Source organism: Protopterus annectens, chromosome 1.part1, assembly GCF_019279795.1.
Source record: "Protopterus annectens isolate FY-2018-M chromosome 1.part1, PAN1.0, whole genome shotgun sequence".
NCBI classification, from domain to species: domain Eukaryota; kingdom Metazoa; phylum Chordata; order Ceratodontiformes; family Protopteridae; genus Protopterus; species Protopterus annectens.
In genome coordinates this window covers 364,335,332-364,356,159 of record NC_056726.1, presented here as the reverse complement: position 1 = coordinate 364,356,159, position 20,828 = coordinate 364,335,332, and the positions used below count along the sequence as shown (strand labels likewise).

The 20,828-nt window shown below is 45.7% G+C and overlaps 1 protein-coding gene across 9 annotated transcripts in view; it reads left to right on the top strand.

Annotated features, from left to right (window-relative positions):
- Positions 1–20,828, top strand: part of RBFOX2 (RNA binding fox-1 homolog 2) — a 2,020,637-nt gene that overhangs the window by 1,311,588 nt on the left and 688,221 nt on the right. The gene's annotated exons all lie outside the window — the stretch shown is intronic.

Here is a 20,828-nt window from a genome sequence, read left to right as displayed (position 1 = left end):
AGTTACCATGTGGTACAAGTCAGGAACCAGCCCTCCTATAAGGTGCCAGAGCATCTCATATGCTCACCTAGGAATGTTGACATTGCAGGTCAACCTTCAGACATGTTTTGGTGAAGGAAACCACAAGCTGCAACCGAAATTCCCACAAATGAGGCAAAGAAGAAAACCACACAGAAGGCACTCCTCCTAAAAATGAGACTGGAGAATTCAAGTTCCATAAAGCAGTACTGCCTGCCACCATTTCACATGTAGATAATTGTACCAAACAGAATTTAATGCAGAAATGTAATCGTATGCTGATATATTTCACTGTAATTGTTGGTCCTGTTCATCCTGTCTGTCCGATAAAACTTTTAGATCTTTGAGTTGTTTGCCAGATCTGAGCTGTCAATACTGGTGCTTTAGCCTCAAGCTACTCTGCATTTTTGCTTCCTGTAATGTTCTTCTGTGACGCCCCTCCCCCCCATGTCTTTGCCGCAATAGTGTTCTAACTTTATCTGCATCTAGCTGCTAGGTAAATGCTCCTCCTCTAATTTCTTGCAGTAATGGTACTTTTTCCATCCTTTTTGATAACTAAATGGTTTGAAACAATTTTTGGACACATTCTGATGTCCTTGTATTCATATGCTGCAGTATTTATCACATATGAGGAGTTCACCTTCAGCTAACTCGTATATCTGGCCAGTATACAAAAGACTACATGCTGCTGCTGCTGCTGCTGCACATCCTCTCTCGTACATCTGGTATAAAGCGGAAGTCAGCACCCACCAACCTCAGAATTTTTCTGCTGCCTGTCTTGATCGCCTGCTCCAGACATTCACTCACCAGATAAGCTTGGAACCGTGGTTCAGGTAAGTAACTGTTTTTTTTTTTTTTTTTTTTTTTTTTTGCTGTTGCTTTGTTGTGTGGTGATTTCATATCGGCTAGGAAAGGCAAGTGTAAGTGTGGAAGGCAGATTCCACATAGACACCCACAACCTTTGTTCTCTGTAGGTCCAGATCACGACCGTATCGCCTGTGATATTTGGAAATCGTTTGTTCCCAAAACTTTAAGGAGCCATCTAACTTCACTTAAATTGTACTTGGAGAACCACCATCTTAAGCGCCTAGCACGGGAGATGGAGGTGATGACTGTTCCTTTGGACGAGCCACAAATTGAAAAGACCAAAAAATCTCAGCCTCATCTACCAGCTGCGCCCTGTGTCTCAGGCGTCCTTACCAAGGCCAATATTGGTCCGGAGGTCATTGCAGAGTCTGTGGCTGTCCCTTGGGTGGGTACCACAGGGGAAGCCCTGAAGGAGTCCTACCAGCACGTCCAAGAGGGAAGTGCAGGCATCTGATTCGGGCAAAAAAGATGGAACTGCAGCTCATTTCCGAGGATCCTCCTGGCATCACTCAAATCACTGTTCATGAGGATATGCGTACTGACATCGAATGTAAGTCTCTTAGTAAAAAAGTCTGCATATCATTGCTGGAGCCTTCCTGTGTCCTGACAGAGCGCTCTTCAAACTGTCTGGAGATTTACAGAGCTGAGTATATTTTTCTGGCACTTGAGAGTTGTGTACTCGAAATTGTTGTTTGACTAATTTTATATCATTGCTGGCTGACTTCAGAGTTCTGCACTGTTATTTTTGCTTAACTGTATAGTTTTACAGATCTCTGCTGAAGGTGTTTTTCCCATACCCACTCTCCCTATTCCTGTGTTTAAATTTGAAGGCTTTTGCAGTTGGCCACCCCCACTGTAGATTTGATCTGGGACTCCCCACAGTCCCATCTCTTTACCTCATCCTACCTAATAGACGACTCCTGCACTTGTTTTTAGTCATTTTTAATTTAATTGCATTTTTAAACTGGTCTAACATTGCTAGATACTCTTGTGCTAGCTTGCACTGCATTTGAATTGTTTTGACTGCTGTTTTAGCTACTTTTCTGTATGTGTGTGTGTATATGTATGTATATGTATGTATATGTATATATATGTATGTATATATATATATATATATGTATATATATATATATATATATATATATATATATATATATATATATATATATATATATATATATATATATATATATATATATATATATATATATATATACATACATACATATACACACAAGTACCTTTTCTGTAACTAGTGATGCCCCTATTCAGATTTGCTGTATCCAGGACTGTATGTAAGCTTCTGAGCCCCCCCCCCAAAGCTTTCTGTGTTGGAGGGAAGCCTTCTAGCTTATCAGTGGGAGTGGTAAGCACTAGGTAACCTATCTACTACATAAGGAGTGGTTCTGGCCCAGAAATTGTAGTTATTGGCCGTTTGGGCAGTTTTTCCATCTCTCTCAACTTTCTGATTTAAAAGCCCACATTTGCACTGGTTTCCCCCCTTTCCTGTAACTAGTTTAGTCCAGATACAGATTCTTAGTTTTAGCACTTGAATTTGCATGTTCGTGATCAGCACTTGTTCAGAACTTGTAAGCACTAAATAACCTACAAATTACTACAGCACTTAACCTACAAATTACTACAGCACTTAACCTACAAATTACTACAGCACTTAACCTTCCTCATTCCCTAGAGGAAAATAGTTTTGGTACTTACTTTCCTCACTTGCTTAGAGAAAAACAGCTCTTGTACTCATTTATCCAGAGGAAAATAGTTTGTTATTCAGGCTTGTCCAAGGGTCAGCTCCCAGTGTTCTCTCCTGTCTATCTGATGAATCTGGGCATCTTGGGGCAATGTAGAAAGTGCCTCATGTACACAGACAACCCTCTCCTCCTACCACCCAACACTAAAACCTGTGAGAGGTGCACTTATCTAGCCAAACTGGAGGTAAAGCTCTCTCCAAGACTGAACTTGACAGTCAAGAGGAGAAGGTAAACACTTGCACCACACCACACTCATCACAGTCTCACTAAGTCTACACCACCAAAATCCACACATAGAATCACAAAAACATTCGCGGAGGCTCTCAATAATCTGCTCAAGCAACAGAGACCTCCAAATCAGAAATGCAATCAGCCTCCACCCCCAGCACAACCCAAATGACACCACAGCCTGCAGACTGTGTGCCACTCAGCCACAGCCAATAAGGCAAAACAACGTACCCAACATACTAGTCATAGATGACTCTATAGTCAGCCACACTTATGTCCCACTCACCAGGCGAAACAAGGAGAAGGTTACTGTCAGCTGCCAGTTGGGTGCCAGGATCCGCCACATAACCCATGCACTCAGGTCACTCAACAAGAAGTACAAATATGACTCTGTCATTGTCCATGTTGGTGTGAACGACCTGAGACGTACCACCCTGGACTACATGAAAAGAGACATGGGAGAGCTCTCCGATCTTGTAGCCCAGGCAGGTATGACCCTAGTCCTGAGTAGCATTCTAACATCACCCAGAATGATGCCGCAGTACAAGGACAAAGTGATTGACTTCAACAATTGGCTAAGCTTCTGGTGCCATTCTAAAGGGATCCAGTATCTGTCTGCCTGTGGCGACATGGTCGACAGACCATGATGCTTTGCCAGAGATGGCCTGCACCTGTCACCCCTGGGATTCTGGATACTGGCTAAGGTTCTTGCTGCCCCTATAGTGCCTTTTTTAGGCAAGGTTCAAATGATAAATTCACCACCGGAACAGGCAAGCAAAAACTGAGGGTGATGCTACTCAATGCTAGAAGTCTAAATCTCAAAATGCACTCACTCGAGGCACTCCTTAAAATGGAGAACATCGATATCTGTGCAGTGACTGAGAACTGGTTCAAGGCTCCAGAGAGCACCCCCTGCACTACCAGGCTATAACTCATACCACACTTTTCGGCCATTTAACCTGGACCGGAACACCAAAGGCGGAGGTGTGTCCATATTCATTGAGGATATCCACACCTCCAGGTTAGTTACTCAGCATAATGCAGCCGAGATTATCCAAGTGCAACTAACTCTGGGCAAAACTACAATCCAAATTGTAGCTTGTTACAGATCACCCACCATGCCCCAGGATTCCCACTCCTCTTTTCTTGATGTACTGGAAAATATTAGGGTTCAACCAGACACCCCAATAATGGGCGATTTCAACTACCCCACCATTAACTGGGAAAACTACTCGTGTACCAACTCCTTCGCTCAATGCTTTCTGGAATTCATAAACTCCAATGCCCTGGATTAACTTATCCACACCACCACCAAGGGCAACAGTATCCTAGATCTCATCATTACCAACATGACCGATGTTCCACACTTGAAGTCAACGCTTCATTGGTCCGATCAGACCATAAGCTAATAACCTAGATATCCACATCCTGCCCCCACCCCCCCATTATGGAAACCATGGTAAATTCTCCAAAGCCAACTTCATGCTTCTTAAGACAGAAGTGGTGACCTTCATGACACCCATGCAGATGGACAGCACAGTTACGACTACTGAATCCTACACAATTGCACGTTATAAGCACTTACATGAATGCATGGATTGTGCTATCCCAAACAGAACCAAGAAGCCATCCTCCAAAAAAAAGGAAGCGAATCTGGTGGTCCCCTGCCATAAAGAAACTGTACAACAGAAGGAAGAAACTGTTGCAAAAGAGAGTAAAATCGCACGAGTGAAGGAGCTCCCTGGTCAGCCTCAGTAAGAAGCTGCGATCCCTGATAAAATCCTCCAAAGCTAGTTACGAAAACAAAATCGCCACTGATTCTAAAGCCAAACACAAAGCATTCGATAGCTATGTCAAGAATCTCAATGGCAACACTCAGATCTGCTCTGAGTTACAGCACAATGGCACTAAATATACAGACCAAACTGATATTGCCAACATCTTGGCAGATAGGTACAGTGCTAACTTTACCCCCATCTCACCCCCCCTAAAGAGCCCATCTCTATACCAGAAGAATGCAAAGTTCCGTTAATCACAGCTGCACAGGTAAAAACCACTCTCCAAATCCAAGAACACAGCATCCATGGCACCAGACATCCCAGGCTGCGTTCTACACAAACTACAGAACGAACTGGCACCCTACCCAAGTACCATGTTCAATCATAGCCTCACCTCAGGCTTTGTGCCTGCTGAATGGCGCACAGCAATGGTTATCCCACTACACAAGGGGGGGCGGAGCCACCACGGACCCCGGGAGCTACTGCCCCATTAGCCTGACTAGCCTGGTCTGCAAGGCCATGGAACGTATCATCATGGAACTTATAAACAAAGACATTGGTAATCTCCAAACTCTGGACCCCACCCAGTTCGGGTTTGTAAAAGGCAGATCATGTCTCCTAAACTTGATAAACTTCTTTGAAGCCATCACCAAAGTTGTAGACAAGGGTAAGGTGGTTAACATAGCCTATCTAGATCTTGCCAAGGGTTTTGACACCATCCCCCACTCTGGAATTATAGATAAGCTCACTAAACTAGGTATAAATCCCTATGTCACAAGATGGATTGCCAACTGGCTCACTGACAGAACCCACACTGTGAAAGTAGCAGACTCCAAATCTGACTTCAAACCAGTGACAAGTGGAGTAACACAGGGTTCAGTCCTGGGTCCTCTCCTGTTTGGTATCTACTTCTCTGAAGTACAGGCCAACACAGAAGGTCTTTGGCTAACTAAGTTCGCAGATGACTGCAAACTAGGAGCCATAATCGAAACTCCTAACGATGTGGACATCCTACAAAAGGGCCTCACTGAGACAGATGCCTGGTGTCAAAGCCATGGCCTGAAGCTCAATGCCAATAAGTGCATTGTCATCCCCTTTGGTAAAAACTCTGTACCCATGAACTAAAACATAGGCGGTAGTATACTTAACACCGCAAGTGTGATAAGAGACCTTGGGACACAGGTGGAGAGTAGTCTCTCCTTTGATAATCACATTGCCACAGTAGTCAGGAAATCCTTCTACGTGGCACACCTCATCACAAAAGTTTTCTCATCCAGAAAAAAATAGGTCATTGTTCCCCTCTACTCATCACTCATTAGACCCATTATAGAGTACAACGCCCCTTTTGGTATGTACCTCAAGACATCTAACAACAACTGGAAAGGCCGCAGAAATACCTCACAAAGAGGATGACCAGCCTCAAATAGATGCCCTACGCAGAGACTCAAACTCCAGCTTTACTCTGTCGCATATCGCCTACTCAGAGGTGATCTCTGCCTAACATACAAAGCTATGTCAAACCCAGAGCTGTTGGACATGCTCCACTTAAAGAAATCCCAATCCCTCCGAGCTACATGCTCTAGGGACCTAAACCTTGTCACCACAATAAACAGAACATGCCGGAGGGATAGATTCCTGTCCCAGAGACTTCCCATACTCTGGAATTCACTACCTATCTATAATCATATAATCAAACAAAGCTCCTCATTAGCACTCTTCAAGAAAAATCTTGATTGGATGGGAAATAGGAAATTCACCCTGGGGATCTCCTCTGTGGCTCTCCTTGACAGTGGCACAGGAAAATTATTTTCTTGGGTGGCAAAAGCCAGGGTACCTTTTTGGCTGGGCTTGTATAGACCCCAAGGCCGATAGCCTAGTTACCTATCTATGAACCTATGTAGGCCAACGTTTGATCCTTTCACATTCCATCAGATGGAAAAAAAAGTGAAGACTAAATTTGTGGCTCCTGCTGTATCAAAACACACCCCCTGACTGGCAGGCTTTTTTCCAAAGCCTTTTCAATGCCTTCATGACCCTGCGCCAGTCCTCTTTTCCCTCCACTGCATTCAGGAGGACAGCTGCAGATTCCTCCTCGGATGAGGATGAATCTTATGATGACTCAGTGGTCTATTCCACCTGGATAGCTTCACCCCTAGGGTATGCCTCCCCAGAAGAGGAATCCAGTGGTACAGATTCCCCTGGGGGAGGATGTTTCCTTTGGAGAAACTATCCAAAAAAATAAAAATTTTCAAATGGCACTGCTGCCAGGTCTCAGATATTCAAAAGCAGTATTATGACCTCTTGCAGATGGATTCTCCCATCACCATCTGCTATTTCCCCAGTCCTGCCTGCATTCCTGGATGCATCTACTGTTGCTTCCAAGTCTCCGTATCCACAACCCCCTGCTTCCAAGTGTCCAGGCAGGTGTTCTATAAGGTACCAGAGGATACCAAGATGTTTTTTGTTACACTGTTGCAGTCATCACCTGTGGGTTATCCCTGCTGTGGTAGCCCTCGGCCCGAATACCAGAGTCAGTGGTTTTTTGCATCCGCTGCAGTCACCTGTAGTCTGACGTTAGGTCATCAGTGTTATAAGGCAAGGCAGCCGACGTCATATCAGTCTATCTTGCCATGGAGCCCATAGCAGAAGCAGTTTGCACGAGTGCCGGTTGGTCGCTACTAGAGTTGGACAGTCAGCTGAAAAAGTCTAAAGCTAAGTACCCTGTTGGGGGACCCTTTTTTCTTGCACTAACTATTGTTAACAGTTGTCTTGCCTGTGGAAAGCAGATCCCACACTGAGACTTCCATTCTTACTGCTTCACTTGTTTAGGCCCAGACCATGACATCCCCTGTTGATTCTGTGCCCTCTCTAATGCGAGAACTGTTCACCATAGAGCTCTTAATGTAGACAGTTATTTTCATGTTTTGTCTTCGCTTTTCGATATGGTGTCAGTCAGCCAACAATCGGTGGACATTACAAAAAAACAGATAAAGATACAGACCTCACAAGGCTAAGCTTTCCAACTGCTGTACTGCTAAACAGCTAGTCAATTCTCTGGAATTCAGTGAGGCACTTTCGTAGCCCCTGATGCCCAATGCGATATCTACGCAGGCCTCTACCGAGACCCTTTCGGAGTCTGGAATGCCGCAGAAATCATCTTTGTCTACCGAGTCTTTGACTGTGTCTGTCTCAGGTCTGGAGCCGCAACGTAGGCACCGGCTTCCGAGGAGACCTTTCTCACTACTCTATCTAGACAGAAACCAGACGTCTTCTCATCTGACTACAGTTTCTCTCAAACTGGATTCTCTCAGGCCTTGAAGCCAGGTCACTCCTAGTAAATCTGCTTCTAGCTACCGTCTTGCTCCTGCTCCACTACCCGAAGCACAAATACTTAAAATGGCGGAGGATCTCATCTCCCTTATCCGGGGTAGTCAGGCTACAACTTCTAAAAGGAAAAGGTACCCTTCTCCAGATATTGATAGAACATGATTCTGAGGAGTCATGACAATTCAGATTTTGAAGCGGAACAGCAACCGCTGACTGCTTATTAGGATTCAAATATAGAGGAATCCATCCCTTCTGCCTCCCTTCCAGAGGGCCTTTCCTTTGGGGAAACCCTTCACACCTTCAGGGAACATTTCCAATTGGAATCTCAGGACTTCCCCCAATGTAAGAAAACACTTGGAGAGTTTCTGGACCTGCCCCAGCACAGACCCCTGGCCATCCCCACTATTTTAGAAGTGATGGATATTTTCCATAAATCCAGCTTAGCCCCTGACACCATCCCACCTGCTCCCAGTAAACCTGACTGGTATTAGAGTACCGGATTCTTACAGATACCTGTACAGAAATCCTGCTGCAGACCCAGAGGTCATTACACAGGGACTTTAAGGAGCTAAGACTAGTTCTGCCAAGAATCCTAATCCTTTTGAGAAGGATTCTAGAGCTCTGGACAGATGGGGTAAAAAAAAAAGTATACACCTCTGCAACCTTGGCCATCAGAGCACTCAAATGTCAGTTCCATATGTTAAAATGTCAACAACACACTTTGGAACTATTAAAACAAAAGGTTTCTACTTTTCCTGACTGCCAGTTCAAAAGAGTTGGCAGACTTACTGCACTCTGCTTGTCAAGTGGCCAAACATTTGTTACACTGTGGATATGACACCCTAGAAGCCTGTAGCAGGTCAGCAGTGTCAGAATATATCATTAGGAGACATGCATGGCTGAAGGAACAGCCTGTCCCCGATCATGTCAAGTCTAAACTTATTGATGCACCCCTGGATAAGGAATGCTGGTTTGGAGTAAAAGAGGTGCTTAAAAAGATGGTAGACAAAGCAAAATCTATGCAAACAGTAAAATATTTCTTTCAGTTCAACCTCCCAGGTTCAGCAGGAACTTTCCCTCTAAGCACTGGTCCTTCCCTGCACCTAGCGGACAGTGCCAGACCATCCAGGCCCCTATCCCAGGGCCAGCAGAGAAGCAAACAGTGGACCTCTTCCACCCCCTAATGCAGGGAGTTCTTAGCCACCCTTCTATGGCAAAAACTCCCCAATGACTCCCCCTCCCCCTTCTGCCATCCCTTCACTCACCAAAAGCTAGGAGGAAGAATCTCCTTCAAAAAAAAAAAAACGGGCTTCCTATAACAAAGGACCAGTGGGTCATAAAAATAATTTTTCAGGTATACAGATTCTCCTTCAGTGAACTTCCAATTCCAACAGGGTACCCAGACCTACCTCCAAATCAGTGGGCAGAGGCATTGAAGCAGGTCTCATATCCCGGGGGGCAGTAGAACCTGTCTCCTCAGAGCAAACAGGCAAAGGCTTTTTTTCCACACTATTCCTTGTTCCCAGAAAAGAGGGCACTTGGCGCCCCATCCTACATGTGTCCATTCTGAACACCTCCCTGGTGGTCGCCAGATTCAAAATGCCTACTTTGCAGCAGCTGCTGCCCATGCTGACAAAAAATGCCTGGCTAGTGACCCTAGACCTAAAAGATGCCTACCTCCAGATCCCCATAAGGGAATCCTGCTGGAAATTCCTGCGCTTCAGAGCAGGGTCACAACATTTTCAGTTCTCTGTGCTGCCCTTTGGCTTATCTACTGCAGCCAGAGTATTCACCAAATGCTTAGCCCCGGCTGTAGCATTTTGCATACAGAGAAATACACAGATTTACCCTTGCCTGAACGACTGAAATCAAAGCCAACTTCCACTAGGAAGTTCATTTTCTTTGGAGCTCAGCTAGAGACAGCATCCCAAACGGCCTTCCTATCCCCAGAAATGCAGAGCTTCCTGCCTCTCTACTTTACTCAGCTGGCTTCCAGAAGTCACCTCACTGCGAGGAAGTTCCTGTAAGCCTTGGGATGCATGGCATCTTGCCTCCTTCTAATCCCTCTGGCTAGGCTTTACATGAGGAAACTTCAGTGGTATCTAAAGAACCTTTGGTGTCAGACCTCACTCCCTCTGATCCCATGTATAAGGGCCGAGTTTCTCTGGTGGGCAGAGGCCTGTGCCAAGAACAAGGGTCTTCCCTTCATCGTCCGCCCTACCAGCCAGACCATCACCACCGACGCCTCAGACATTGCTTGGGGCGCTCACCTAGCAGGCAGGTGCTCCCAAGGTCTTTAGGATGCCCAGCACCTGCCCTTACACATCAGTCAAAGAAATGATAGCAGTACAAAAGGCTGTGACATCCTTCAAACTCCATCGTAGGCCAGGGGTTCTTTTTATAAAAACAGCACCACAGAAATGTGGTACATCAACAAACTGGGGGTGGGGGTCAATCTTGCCCTCTGTGCAGACTAGCCATGAACCTCTGGCTGACGGCTGCCTCCATGGGTCTACACCTAGTTGCCCAATACCTTCCAGGGGACAATAACACCCTGGCCGACCACCTAAGCAGAAACTTACTGGTCCCCCACAAATGGCAGCTCCACAGGGAAATCTTTCTGTAGATCACTCAAGCGGGGGATTCCGGAGGTGGATCTCTCTGCTTTACACCTCAACCACCAGCTGCAAAGGTTCTGCACCAGGGAGCATCACCCCCTAGCGTGGAAGGTGGATGCCTTGACCTTCCCCTGGAACTCTTTGTGTACGCGTTTCCTCCTCTGCCTCTTATTCCCAAGGTACTGATCAAAATAAGGGAGGAGAGACCATAGGCAATCCTAGTTCCTCCAGATTGGCCCAGAAAGCATTGCGTACCCCTTAGTGCGCTGCCTGACTTTACAGCCCCCCCAAGCAGTTTCCCCTGATCCAAGACCTCTTGACCCAGGTGTGTGTGTGTGTGGGGGGGGGGTTGATATTGCACCCAGACTTGCAGACGCTCAGTCTTTCAGCATGGCTTATACTTTAAAAGCTAACAAGGAGTCCCTGTTAAGCAAGCAGGTCATAGACATTATCACAGAGGCCAGAAGGCCCAGCACCAGAAAATCTTACACAGGGAAACAGAAAAGATTTTTTTCCTGAAGCCAGTCCAGAGGGGTCAGTAACTCGCATCCTTCCATCCCTCTTACCTTGGATTACCTAGCCGAGTTACTCAAAAGTGGCCTCTCCTTCTCTTCTATTAAAATCCATGCCTCAGCTATTTCAGCACATTACGATTCAGACTTCCCCCTCTTCTCTCATCCTTTGATTAAACCGTTCCTCAGAGGGGATTTTAATATCAGACCTCCCAGAAGGCCTCCCATGCCAGCCTGGGACTTGAATTATGTTTTAGAAAACCTAACCTTATCTCTTTTCGAGCCTGCTGCTTCAACAGAATTGAAATACCTCTCCTGGAAGACTTCCTTACTACTAGCTATCACCTCGGCCAGAAGGGTTTCAGAACTTCAGGCACTAGTAGCTGTTGAGCCCTTCATCATTTTCCATGTAGACAGGACTGACCTCTTCTTTATGCCCAAGGTGGTATCTGATGTGACCCTAAACCAGGCCATTCACCTACCACCACCTTTCCCAACCCTCAAAGCAAGAGGGAAAATTCTGCACTTGATAGACGTGCACAGACAACTCTGATACTATCTGGACCGTACTAAATGCTTCAGAAAAACAGACCAGCTGCTTGTCAGCTTTGCCCAGGGGTAGAGGGGAAGCCCATTTCCAAATGGATATCACACTGTATCCATTTCTGCTACAGACTACATGGGGAAACCACCTTCTAAGTCTATTCGTACCCATTCCACTAGGGCAGCCTCCACTTCCACAGCCTTCCTCAGAGGAGTCCCCACCAGGGACATCTTGGAAGCTGCCACCTGGACCTCTGTCCATACCTTTGCAAAGCATTACCACCTACCTCTTTTTTTCTAAGTCTAGGGTAGGGTTTGCCTCTGCAGATGTTCTTTGTGTTTCACTGTTGCAGTCATCACATTTGGGTTATCTGCCTGCAGGTAGCCCTAAGTCGGCCTGAATACCAGAGTCTTGGGATTTCTGCATCGGATGCTGTTTCTTCCATGATGTCAGGTCGTCAGGGGTATAAAACATGCAGCCAAAGCCATTACATCAGTCTTTTTTGCTGTGCGGTGCCTGAAGCAGAAGTAGTTCGCAAGTGCCGGTCGGCCGTCTCCTGAAATTTTCGTTTTTCGAGTTTCAGACTTGAAGTCTTCTAAAAGATAAGTACCCTGTTGGGGATCCTTTTTTCTTGCTCTAACTGATGTCAGAAAAAATTGTCTTGCCTGGAGAAAGAAAATACTGTGTCATCTGTCTAGACCCAGACCACGACAACCCTCCATCAGTTTTGTGCCTTGTTCAACACCCAAACTATTCGTCGTTGGGCTATTTTTGTCGCTAAATTCTTTCGCGCTCTATCTCCGTATTCCAAAATGGCTTCAATAAGCTATCTGACTACCAATCTTCTGAAAAAACATAAGGATAAAGACAGACCTCATAGGTCCAAAACTGCCGATGACGCTGCCGTTAAGCTAGTCGCCAGTCCGCCGGTACTCAGCGAGGTGCTTTCGCAGCCCTTGATAACGCGCTGCTACAGATTCGCAGGCATCTGAGACCGATTCAGAGTGTGGTATGCCGTGAGATGCTTTGACTATGGAACCTGCGGATGTCTCTACCTTGGATGGATCCGGAGCCACTGTGCAGGCACCAGCTTCTGAGGGTGTATTCAGGCCTTCCGATCTTCATATTAAACTGACTTTGTTTCAAACTAAAAATACAGAATTTCTCAGGCCTAGAGTTCGCACTACTCCTAGGAAACTGATGACCAACGCGCATTCTCAGGCCCACATGCCACAAAACAAATGCTTAGAATGGCTGAAGACCTCCTTACCTTTAATTAGGGGAAGTCAGCTTTCCCCCTCAAAAAGACCAAGAACTGATTTTCCTTCTGATTCTTCAGATCAGGAGTCTGATAACTGATCTTTCTGATTACCAGGACATACCCTTATCTACCTATGAGGACTCTGATGCAGAGGACTCTATTCCCTCAGCTTCCTCTCTAGAAGATTTTTCTTTTGGTGAAACCTTGCGTACCCTTAGAGAGCATTTCTGCTGGGAGAGCCAGGATTACTGTCAGTCCAAGAAGAGACTCTGGGAATTTTTAAACTTTCCTCTGCATAGGCCTCTAGTTATCCCTCCTGTTCTGGAAATTGTAGAAGATGTCTTCTTGGAATCCAGCCTTACCCCTGATACTTTGCCTCCAGTCCCCAGGAAACCTGACCGGTACTATAAAGTACCTAAAACCCACAAATTCCTCTGAGTCCCACTGCAGATCCAGAGACCATTTCCCAGGGACCTAAAGGCATTAAGGTTGCAGCTGCCAAAAATCCTAACCCTTCGGACAGGGATTCTAAGGCTTTGGACAGATGGTGTAAGAAGGTATACACCTCTGCTACTCTTGCCATTAGGATTTTAAATTGCCAGTTTCATATGTTAAAGTATCAGCAGGATATTATGGAGCTAATTAAACAGAAAATTATGTTGATTCTTGATTGTGCAGAACACAAAGATTTACAAGAGTTAATGCATTCTGCTAACCAAGTTGGTAAAGATACTTTGCAATGTGGGTTTGATGCCTTTGAAGCATCTTGCAGAGCTGCTGTCACCGGGTCTGTTCTTAGAAGGCATGCTTGGCTTAAGGAACAAAACTTGCCAGATCATGTCAAAGCAAAATTACTAGATGCACCATTAAACCAAGAGCGTCTATTTGGCAATAAAGCAGAAGTCCTCAAAAGGATGTAAGAGAAAGCTAAATCTATGCAAACTGTTAAAGATTTCTTACAAGTACAGTCACCTTGATTCAGTAGGCATTGGCCTTCAAAATACTGGTCTTTTCCAGTCTTTTCTAGGCCTTCAGTCCAAACCCAGGGGCAGCAGGCCACCAAGACTACAGTCTCAGGTTATGCACAGATCTAAGCAATGGAGTGCTCCTACGTCCAAAACAGGGAGTAGTAAGCCACCATCCTATGGTAAAATTGCACAATGACTTATCCTCAGCTCTTCCTAGCCTTGCCTAAGAACTTGCACCTTTAGGCGGGGAAACTTTCACTGTATGCCAAAAACTGGGAGTTATTACCCAGGACGGGTCTTAAACATTTTGTTTCCCAGGGATACAGATTCCACTTCCACTCTCTTCCAACCCTAAGCGGATGGCCAGACCCCCCCCCAAACCAGTGGGCAGAGGCCCAAAAGCAAGTATTTTCTCTTCTCAATATCTAGGCTATTCAACCTGTCCCAGTAGAACAAAGAGGACAAGGCTTTTATTCCAGGCTGTTTCTGGTACCCAGAAAAGAAAACTTTTGGTGTCCTATCTTCGATCTGTCTATTCTCAGCACCATTGTGGTGGTTCCAAAATTCAAAATGCTAACTCTCCAACAGCTGCTTCCTATGCTAGCCAAGGACTCTGGCTAGCAACCCTAGACTTAAAATAAGCTTATCTGCATATCCCCCTAAGGGAAACTTGCAGGAAATACCTACGTTTCAGAGCAGGCTCTATGCACTATCAGTTCTCTGCACTTTCCTTTGGCTTATCTACTGCGCCCAGGGTATTCACAAAGTGCCTAGCTCCAGCCATTGCATATTGCAGGCAGAGAATAATTCAAATTTAACCATACTTGGACGATTGCCTGATTCAGGCAGACAGTCAGGAATTGCTACTACAGCACCTGGTATTTTGTAAAGAGACTTCTACCTTCACTGGGGTACACCATCAACGAAAGTAAAGCACATCTGATACCCAGCCAACAGATTGTATTCCTGGGAGCAAGCTTGAGCACAACTTCCCAGATGGCATTCCTCACTCCAGAAAAACAAATTTATTTGACAAACTACTTCAACCTGCTGGCCACCAAATCCAGACTCTGCAAGAAAAATACTGCAAGCCCTAGGGTTCATGGCCTCTTGCATTCTACTAATTCCATATGCAAGACTGCATATGAGGAAACTTCAGTGGCACCTAAAGTCTCTGGTGTCAACATTCTCAAGACCTAGAGACAATGATTCCTATCATTCCTTGCCTAAGGACATAGTTCCTTTGGTGGACAGAAGCCTGCAACCACAAGGGACTCACTTTCACTCTACCCCCTGCCGCCCAAACCCTAACAGACAGACTATGCATGGGGGGCTCACATGGCAGGACACTGCATTCAGGGCAAATGGAGCCCAAAGCAAATGCACCTGCATATCAATCAAAAAGAAATGTTAGCTGGACAGAATGTTCTGACAGCCTTCAAAGGCCTTATTTTTCCAGGACAACTATTGGTAAAGCCAGACAACACCACAGTTATGTGGTACTTAAACAAGCAGGGGGGATCCCATTCCTTCCCACTCTGCAGATTAGCCATGGCTCTGTGGAACACAGCCTTGAGTAACCAAGTGCACCTGCAAGCCCAGTTCCTGCCAGGCAAACTAAATTCACTGGCAGACGACTTGAGCAGAAATCTCATGGACTCACACGAGTGGAAACTGGAACCCAAAATATTCAAGGTTTTGAGGAACAGGTGGGGGGCACCAGAGGTGGACATGTTTGCTTCCCCTCACAACTATCAGTTGTGCAAATATTGCACCAGAACGCCCCACAGCCAAGCGTGGAAAGTGGATGAGTTGTCCTTTACCTGGGAAAGCTTCTCAATCTATGACTTCCCCCTCTGCCCCTCCTCTCGAAAGTTCTACTAAAGATCAAATGGGACAAACCAAGGACAATCTTGATTGCACCAGACTGGCCACGCCAGCACTGATACTCTCTTGCGCAGTCTGACAGTAGTGCCACCATGGCACCTGCCTCAGACCCCCCCGCTGTCCCCAGCAGGCAGGCCAGATTTTGCACCCTCAGCTGCAAACCCTGAACCTAGCAGCCTGGCTCATCCCCTGAACTCATCTCCAGCAACCCTCAGTAAGCAGGCACTGGATGTCATTCTTGAGGCAAGGAGACCTAGTACTAGAAAATCCTATTCGGAAAAGTGGAAATGATACGGTTTCTGGAGCCAGTCTCAGAGAATGGAGACAACTGTGCCCAGCTTACCTCATATACTAGATTACTTAACAGAAATGCTCCACAAAGACCTATATTTTTCTTCAATTAAGATTCATGCCTCTGCCATCTCAGCTCATTATAATACTGAGCCATCCTGAGAGGAGCCAGAATTTTAACCCCCCCCCCAGCCTGGGACCTTAACTTTGTATTGGAAAAGCTCACACTTCCCCTCTTGGAACCTGCTGCTACAGCAGAGTTAAAATTCCTCTCCTGGAAAAAAAGCTTTACTTTTAGCCATCACTTCAGTTAGAAGTGTCCGAATTGCAGGCCCTTATGACCATGGAACCCTTCATTATCTTCCATGCGGACAGGGTTTCCCTCGGGACTAACCCATCATTTATGCCCAAGGTGGTTTTAAACCAATCCATTCATTTGCCAACTTTTTTCCCTAATCCTCAGAATAAAGGGGAAAGGATCCTGCAGTCCCCTGGATGTGCACAGGCAGCTTAGGTTCTATCTGGACAGGACTAAGACTGTCAAAGTCTGACCAGCTGCTAGTCAGCTTTGCTGCAGGGGCAGAGGGCAAGGCCATTTCAAAGCAAGCCATTTCTAAATGGATAGCACACTGCATCCATTTCTGCTACAAACACCATGCGGAACTTACCCCACAGGGGATCATTACACATTCTACTAGGGCTACATCAGCCTCTACAGCATTTCTCGGGTAGTCCCTACCAGGGACATCCTGGAAGCTGCAACCTGGAGCTCTGTACACACAAGCATTACCACTTGCCTATCTATTCTAAATCCAGAGCTGGATTTGCTACAGCAGTCTTACAGGGCCTGATTGCCAGCCCTAATGATTCTTAATACCTCCACCCATCCTCAGCTTTGGGAATTGACCCAAATGTGATGGCTGCAACAGTGAAACACGAAGAACATAGTACAGTTTTGTACACTTACCATAAATGTAGATGTTAGAGTGAATTCACTGTTGCAGTCCTGGTTACCCTCCCTCCCAGCCCCCCTGACTTCTCTTTACTTCTGCCTTTCCTTTTTGTTTGGAATATTTTACATCATTGGTATTTGCTTTTTGCTGGGGGTGTTCCATACCATGTAATTGCTTCCTATTTTGGGGGCTCCTGACATATGGGGCAAGAAAAATTTATGTAATGGCGTCTGCTGCATGTTTTATACCCCTGATGACCTGACGTAATGGAAGAAGTGACAGTATCAGATGTATCAGATTTCTGTAACCTTGGCCAGGGCATTAAACTGCCTGTTTCATATGTTAAAATATGAGCAACATGTTATTGGATTGCTTAAACAGAAAATGATGATTCCTGACTGTGCGGAAAATAAAGAATTACTGGATTTAATGCATTCCGCTGAACAGGTTGGAAAACATACTTTGCGATGTGGATTTGATTCATTAGAGGCTTCTTGCAGGGCTGCTGTTACTGGGTTTGTGCTCAGAAAGCATGCTTTGCTTAAGGAGCAATCTTTGCCTGATCATGTTAAAGCTAAATTGTTGGATGCTCCCTTAAATCAGGGCCGCCTGTTGGGCAACAAGGCTCAGGAAGTTTTTGAAAAGATGTAAGATAAAGCTAAATCTATGCAAACTGTTAAAGATTTCTTACAAGTTCAGCCTCCTAGATTTAATAGGCACTGGCCGTCTGCCCCTTCCAGGTCTTCTCAGGCCAAACCCAGACAGCAGAAATCCCAGGTTTCAGTCCCAGGGGACACACAAGACTAAGCAGTGGGGGGTTTCCGCACTCAAATCAGGGGGGAGTAGTAAGACCCCCCCCCCCCCATGGGAAACTCTCAATGACTTGCTTTTAAAACTTTCAAGCACTTCCCAGCTGAATGCTCCTTTAGGTGGAAAGATTGGTCTGCAGGCCAAAAATTGGGAACCCATTACCCAGGACAAATGGGTTTTAAATATAGTGTCAAAAGGATACAGATTTCACTTCCACACCTTACCAACACCAAGCACGTGGCCAGATCTACTCCCAAATCAGTGGGCAGAGGCCCAAAATCAAGTACTCTCTCTTAAGCATGGGAGGCTATTCAGTTAGTACCAGAAGAGGAAAAGGGACAAGGTTTCCATTTGAAACTTTTTCTGGTACCCAGAAAAGGCAATATGTGGCATCCTATCCTGGACCTTTCTACTCTCAATACCTTTCTGGTGATTCCAAAATTCAAGATGCTGACTCTTCACCAGCTACTTCCTATGCTAGGCAAAGATGCATGGTTGGCAACACTAGACTTAAAAGAAGCATACCTGCACATCCCTATCAGGGAGTCTTGCAGAAGATTCCTATGCTTCAAAGCAGGCTACATGCACTACCAGTTCTCTACACTACCCTTTGGCTTATCTACTGCGCCCAGGTTATTCAAAAAGTGCCTAGCTCCAGTCATTGCATTCTACAGGCAAAGAAACAAGAGACTACCATTCACACTACCCCCTGCCGCCCAAACCTTAACAGATGCATCAGACTATGCATGGGGGCTCACCTGGCAGGGAAGTGCATTCAGGGCAAATGGAACCCAGGTCAAATGCACCTACACATAAATCAAAAGGAAATGTTAGCTGTACAGAATGCTCTGACAGCCTTCAAGGACCACATTCTTCCAGGACAACTAATGGTAGACTGACATCACGGTCATATGGTACATAAGCAAGCAGGGGGGTACACACTTTCTGCAGATTAGCCATGGCATTGTGGAACACAGCCTTGAGCTACCAAGTGCACCTACAAGCTCAATTCCTGCCAGGAAAATTAAATAAACTGGCAGATGGACTAAGCAGAAACCTCATGAACCCACATGAGTGGAAACTGGAACCAAAGATTTTCAACATGTTGACAAGCAAATGGGGGAGTCCAGATGTAGACCTGTTTGCCTCCCCCCAGAACCATCAGCTGGACAAATTTTGCACAAGGATTCCCCATAAAAGTGCTTGGAAAGTGGATGCTCTATCCTTCAGCTGGAAAAACCTATCAGTTTATGCCTTTCCGCCTCTGCTCTACAGGGTACTACTAAGGATCAAACAGGACAAGCCAAGGACTATTTTAATTGCAGTAGACTCTCCACGCCAACACTGGTACCCCCTCTTGCGCAGTGTCACGCTTGGCCCCATGGCACCTGTCTCAGACTCCTTCCCTGTTGTCTCAGCAGGAGGACCAGATTCTGCACCCTCAGCTGCAATCCCTGAACCTGGCAGCCTGGCTAATTACCTAATCTCTACTTTACCACCCCTCAGTAAATCAGTGATGGCTATCATTTTAGAGGCTAGGAGGCCTAGTACTAGAAAATCTTATGCTGCAAAATGGAAAAGATTGTGTACCTGGAACCAATCTCAAGGGATGAGTGCAGCAGTGCCCAATTTACTTCAGATTCTACAATGCGACTGAGATGCTTCAGAAGGGCTTGTCCTTTTCCTCCATCAAAATTCATTCCTCAGCCATTTCAGCTCATTATAGCACAGAGCCTCCCCTCTTCTCTCACCCACTTCTCAAGCAGTTCCTCAGAGATGCCAAAATTTAAGGCCACCGAAGAGAGCTCCAACTCTAGTCTGGGACCTTAACTTTGTCTTTGAGAAACTCGCTGTTCCTACTTTCAAGCCAGCTGCTACTGCAGATTTAAAATTCCTTTCCTGGAAAACAGTTTTCCTTTTAGCAATCACTTCTGCAAGAAGGGTATCTGAATTACAGGCCCTTATGGCAGTGGAGCCTTTCATAATCTTTCATGCGGACATGGTGTCCCTAGGAACCAATCCCTCCTTCATGCCCAAGGTGGTATCCAGTGTGGCTCTGAATCAGTCCATTCATTTGCCTACCTTCTTTCCTAAACCACAGAACAAAGTGGAACGGATACTGCACTCCTTAGATGTGCACAGACAACTTCGATTCTCTTTGGACAGGACTAAACCTCAAAGGAAATCTGAACAACTGCTGGTGGCATTTGCTGCAGGGACAGGGGGGAAAGCTATTTCAAAGCAAACCATTTCAAAATGGATAGACCACTGCATTCATTTCTGCTATAAGCACCATGGAAAAACCTATCCCACAGGGCATCAGACCCCATTCAACCAGGTCTGCATCTACCTATACAGCCTTTCTCAGGGGAGTCCCTACAAGGGACATCTTAGAAGCTGCTACCTGGAGTTCTGTACATACTTTCACCAAGCATTATCATTCGCCAATTTTCTCTAAATCCAGAGCTGGTTTTGCCACTGCAGTCTTGCAGGGCCATATAGCTGGTCCTAATTCTATCTAAATTCCTCCTCCCAACCTTAGCTTTGGGAATCTACCCAAATGTAATGACTGCAACAGTGAAACACGAAGAACATAGTACAGTTGTGTACACGTACCATAAATGTATTCACTGTTGCAGTCCTGGTTACCCTCCCGCCAGCCTCCTTTCTTTTTGGCTATAGCTCTACTCTCATTTACTATGCTCAAAAAACTTTTTGGTGTATTTGCTTTTTGTTGGAGGTATATCCTTGTATTATAGATTTAATTGCTTCCCATTAAGGGGGCACCTGACATCTGGGGCAAGAAAAACTGATGTGATGGCGTCAGCTGCATGTTTTATACCCCTGACAACCTGACGTCATGGAAAAAGGGACAGCAACCGACGCAGGACCCAAGACTTTGTTAATCCCGACTGAGGGCTACTGCAAGCAGATAACCCCAAATGTAATGACTGCAACAGTGAATACACGCACTACATTTATGGTAAGTGTACACAACTGTAC